Here is a 6000-nt window from a genome sequence, read left to right on the forward strand (position 1 = left end):
AAGGAAGTTCCCAATCAAAGAGTGGGATAAAGCAAAAAGAAAAGAAAGAAAATTCCCAACCAAAGAATGGGAGAAAGTAAAAAAAGGAAGGAAAGAAAGTTCCTGATCAAAGAAACTAGAAGAAATGTGCAGAAAGGTCTTTTTGACCAGACAATATCTGAACAATACAGAATTGTCACCAAATGAACAAGAGGAAGAAAAGGAAACCATGACCTAAAAGTGGTCTTCTCCCTTTGATTACCAACCGAAATCCTGTGCGTCGGTGACTTGCTCGCCCCGCGCAAAACAAAAACAGAAAAGGAAAAGGGCGAAAACACGCAAAAGCCGAAAAACCCACCAAAAGAACCCATTCCCAAGGGAAGCCCTATTGATCCATGATCACGCATGTAATTTTTGATTTGATAGGAAATAATTTGCAAAGTCAAGTCATGACATATATATGGTTCGGAATTAGGATAAAACACTTACCTGTGCGAGATTGATACACTTTGAGTGGATTTCTTCTATTTTTGTCGAACCCAGTGTTTCCTCTACATGGTCATTTAGAAACGAAATGCTAACATCCAAAATCTCATTTATGGTCATGGGGGATTTCATCAACATACTCTCCTTCCCCGGTAAACGCATTGTTCTTTTCACTCGAAAAAAAAGCATATGCTGCTCTAATCAGTTGGAATATTTGTCTCTTTACTAAAGCATGTTTGCATTTTTAGTGAAGAAAACACCGAGACTTTTTCAAGTCTCACAAGTTATCCAGAACTACGTAGGTCTGAGTTCCTCATTGGAGGATACGTAGGAGCAAGAGCCTTGCTTTTGTCGACCACACCACCTTTTGCTGTCATGACCCAAGAGCTGGTAACCCGCGGAGACACCTTACAGTTATCCGCACCTCGTCATTCAGTGACCCCAAGTGTGATTGATGAGCAAAGGCCAGTGAGGTCATTTGCACCCTTTCCGGAGATGTCAACATCTTCCGCTCGAGACTTTTTCAAGTCTCACAAGTTATCTAGAACTACATAGGTCTGAGTTCCTCATTGGAGGATACGTAGGAGCAAGAGCATTGCTTTTGTCGGCCACCCCACAAGATCTGTCATACTGACCCTGAGGTCATGTGACATGCGGAGACAAAATTTGGTCATTCCGCACCCCTTGCCATTCAGACACAGTCGTGTCCGATGGCGCATATAGACAAAATTTGGTCATTCTGCACCCTTTGTCATCCAGAGGCGGCGGGCCCGATGACATGCGGAGACAAAATTTGGTCATTCCGCACCCCTTTGCCATTCAGACACAGTCGTGTCCGATGGTACGCAGAGACAAAATTTGGTCATTCTGCACCCTTTGTCATCCAGAGGCGGCAGACCCGATGACATGCGGAGACAAAATTTGGTCATTCCGCAACGCTTGCCATTCAGACACAGTCGTGTCCGATGGTACGCAGAGACAAAATTTGGTCATTCTGCACCCTTTGTCATCCAGAGGCGGCAGGCCCGATGACATGCGGAGACAAAATTTGGTCATTCCGCACCCCTTGCCATTCAGACACAGTCGTGTCCGATGGCGCGCAGAGACAAAATTTGGTCATTCTGCACCCTTTTGTCATCCAGAGGCGGCGAGCCCGATGACACGCGGAGACAAAATTTGGTCATTCCGCACCCCTTTGCCATTCAGACACAGTCGTGTCCGATGGTACGCAGAGACAAAATTTGGTCATTCTGCACCCTTTGTCATCCAGAGGCGGCGGGCCCGATGACATGCAGAGACAAAATTTGGTCATTCCGCACCCCTTTGCCATTCAGACACAGTCGTGTCCGATGGTACGCAGAGACAAAATTTGGTCATTCTGCACCCTATGTCATCCAGAGGCGGCAGGCCCGATGACATGCGGAGACAAAATTTGGTCATTCCGCAACGCTTGCCATTCAGACACAGTCGTGTCCGATGGTACGCAGAGACAAAATTTGGTCATTCTGCACCCTTTGTCATCCAGAGGCGGCGGGCCCGATGACATGCGGAGACAAAATTTGGTCATTCCGCACCCCTTGCCATTCAGACACAGTCGTGTCTGATGGCGCGCAGAGACAAAATTTGGTCATTCTGCACCCTTTTGTCATCCAGAGGCGGCGAGCCCGATGACACGCGGAGACAAAATTTGGTCATTCCGCACCCCTTTGCCATTCAGACACAGTCGTGTCCGATGGTACGCAGAGACAAAATTTGGTCATTCTGCACCCTTTGTCATCCAGAGGCGGCGGGCCCGATGACATGCAGAGACAAAATTTGGTCATTCCGCACCCCTTTGCCATTCAGACACAGTCGTGTCTGATGGTACGCAGAGACAAAATTTGGTCATTCTGCACCCTTTGTCATCCAGAGGCGGCAGGCCCGATGACATGCGGAGACAAAATTTGGTAATTCCGCACCCCTTGCCATTCAGACACAGTCGTGTCCGATGGTACGCAGAGACAAAATTTGGTCATTCTGCACCCTTTGTCATCCAGAGGCGGCGGGCCCGATGACATGCGGAGACAAAATTTGGTCATTCCGCACCCCTTGCCATTCAGACACAGTCGTGTCCGATGGCGCGCAGAGACAAAATTTGGTCATTCGGCACCCTTTTGTCATCCAGAGGCGGCGGGCCCGATGACACGCGGAGAAAAAATTTGGTCATTCCGCACCCCTTTGCCATTCAGACACAGTCGTGTCCGATGGCACGCAGAGACAAAATTTGGTCATTCTGCACCCTTTTGTCATCCAGAGGCGGCGGACCCGATGACACGCGGAGACACCTTACGGTTATCCGCACCCTTTTGTCATCCAGAGGCGGCGGGCCCGATGACAAGCAGAGGCCAATGTGGTCATTCTGCACCCTTCGTCAATCGCGGCCGACAAGCCCGTTGACACGCGGAGAATTACATCATCTTTCGCACTTACAGGATCTGTCATACTGACTTTTGAGTCACGCTGACGGGCGGAAATACCCGAGTGGTTATCTGTATAAACATTCTTTTGCTATCTGTAAGACAGAACGCTTGATAGCAGACAGAGACTGACACCGTCTTCTGCACCTTTTGTTCCCCCGGGAACAACAAGTCATTTGCATGCGGAAATTATATTGTCGCCCGCGACTCTCGTCAACCGAGAGGAACGAAATTAGTGTCTTATCTTTACTTTCCTTTTATTTCCAATAAAAGACAAGTAAAGAGGGGCAACTGTCATACCCTAATTTCGTCCGGGGACCTTTGCTTGATGACATGCGACCTTTGTTTGGTCCTTGTAAGGTGCTTGGAACCCATCATTAGGAAATTTGTGAAATTCCGAGACATGCCGAAAAACAAAAGAAAATATTGATGCACAATCTGTAAAGGTTCTGTGACACACCGGAAATCAAATGGAAGCATCGTTGCATAATTAGTGAGGTTCCGTAACATTCCGTAAGTCAAAAAGGGGATGATTATGTAATCCGCAAGGTTCCGTAAATATTACGGAAAGAAAACAAGTATCGTTACGAAATTCGTAAGTTTCCGTAACTTTACGAAAAAAGAATCACCAAAAAAAGGCAAAGGGGGGTGTACTTAGTAAAAATGGGGGTGCAAATAGCAACCAGGCCCACTTGGGCCCTCCAGAAGATTCCTCCAGAAGGCTGTTGCTTCTGGAGGAAGCAACATGGCTCGCCTGGGCGAGCTGGGCGGCAACCATCTCCCCTATTTTGCTATAAATAGGGGAGGACGTGAAGAAGAAAAGGGTTCAGCCCCTTAGGCACTTCTCTCTCTTTCGAATTTGCTTGGAAAAATTGTTTCCGTGAAGAAAATCTAAGCCGAGGCGCTTCCGAAACGTTTCCGTAACGTTTTCCGTAAGGAATTTCGTGAAGGTTTCGACCGTTCTTCGACGTTCTTCATTCGTTCTTCATCGTTCTTCGATCTTCAACGGGTAAGTACCTCGAACCAAGCTTTTCGATTCATTCTATGTACCCGTGGTGGTCCACATTGTATTTCGTGTATTTTTATTCTCGTTTCATTTACTTTTTATACCCCCTTTTGACGTGCTTAAGTCATTTCTCGCTTAAACTAAAAATAAAATAAATTTCCACCGATCGTTTGAATTGTATTATCCGTTAACTTCGGTTAAAATAAATTCCGACCGTTCGGTCGTGCCGTAACCACGTTGGAAATCAAAAAAGAGGTAAAAAATAATATAATAATAAAAAAAAACATCTTTTAGTAAAATAAAGCGGAAAATCAATCGGACGTTTTTCTCTTTGGGATTTCTCATTCTTATTCGAATTGACTAATAACTAAGGTGAAACTAAGGCTAAAATCAACTCGCCTAGTCAAGCTCGTCCACAAAAATAGGTTTTGAATTTTATCATTTAAATTTCTTACTAAGTAAATGGATCATTTTCAAGGTCCAACGCCTTAAAATGATCACCTCTTAAGTAAAAAAGAATCACTTGATAAGAAAGAACTACGTAGGTCTGATTTTCTCATCCCAATTGAGGAATACGTAGGAGCAAAGGGAAACACCCTTGTCGACCACAAAAAGAGAAAAAAATATAAAAAGGGTATAAAGGATATAAGGACATAAAAGGGAACGTAAAAATCAAAGTCATGTTTGCACATTCGATTAAAGGCTGCCGTCCCTTGTGATGGACGTGTGGGGTGCTAATACCTTCCCCGCGCGTAAATACAACTCCCAAGCCTTTCACTTAAAAGTTCTTAGATCGCGTCTTTTCCGGTTTTTCCGACGTTTTCCTCAAATAAACGTTGGTGGCGACTCTGCGCGTATTCCTTTCGTGGGACACGCATCCCGCGAGTCACGCGTCGCCCTCCCGCCGAAGGGTAGGTTGCGACACCTAGGATCATGAGCAACTAGGTGTGTCCTACTATGACTTGAGAAACAAAAGTGATCAAATAACAAGCAGAGATTTAAAAGGTACTAGGTTTCCTCCTAGTAGCGCTTCTTTAACGTCTTGAGTTGGACGCTTGATGGCTTGTCGGTCACGGGCCTAGTACTTTGCTTACCTTTGGCTCTGGACTTGGTCGCCTATTGGTCGGCCATAGGTCGTAAGCAACGCTCTAACCTTTTTGTGGATGAGCTGAGGTGAACTCTAGAGGTGATGGCGATGCGTCTGTTGCCCGCTGCTGGCCATCCCCAGGCTGCTGTGGTGTTTCGCCCTGCGCCTGCCTAGGGACGCAATATTTCTTGATGAAAGCCCGATTAGTAGGGGGCCTGATGCCCTTGCTGGAGGTGACAAGCACTCCGTAGAACTGACAGAGACCCGTAATTAGAGCTTGACAACTCCAAGACCCTGTTGGACTTCTTCGGGTCCACTGGGTGTCTTGCGGGCGCGATCCCTGCAAACAATAGATGACATCAGAAATCAATTGAGTCACGTGCATACTTACCTATGTCACGATGGCATGACCTCGCTGGGGGGACGGGCACCCAATAGGACTTACAGAGGCCCGTAACCAGAGCTGGAAACCCCAGGGCCCTGTTGGACTTCTTCGGGTCCATTGGGTGTCTTGTGGGCGCGATCCCTGCAAACAAAAGATGACATCAGAAATCAATTGAGCCATGTGCATACTTACCTATGTCATGACGGCATAGACCAACTGATACATCTGCAGGGGGAGATTGGCATTGTGGTTGCTGGGCAGAATGTTGCTAAATTGCAACGTCATCCATATCCATGTAAGAGTGGTCATGTTGGTGCGCATGATCCGCACTCATCTTTTTGCAGCGGCACGGGTGAAATTGCCCCGATATGCATACTAGATGCGTGATAGCCTCCTTCTCTGGATGTGCTCGCACAGTTGGTCGCCCTCCAATATCAGGGGGTGGCCCAGGAACTGATAAAAGGAAACTACTGGCCCCTTAACCGGGAGCGCAAGTCTCGGTTAAGCATCTAAGGGAAAACGACCTTATATTCTCCTAAGGTGTGGATACGGAGCACACTAAAAATGAGGACGCGTAGCCCTCTAAAGGCGAGGGCGTGCA

This window comes from Glycine max, chromosome 7, assembly GCF_000004515.6.
Source record: "Glycine max cultivar Williams 82 chromosome 7, Glycine_max_v4.0, whole genome shotgun sequence".
Lineage (NCBI taxonomy): Eukaryota > Viridiplantae > Streptophyta > Magnoliopsida > Fabales > Fabaceae > Glycine > Glycine max.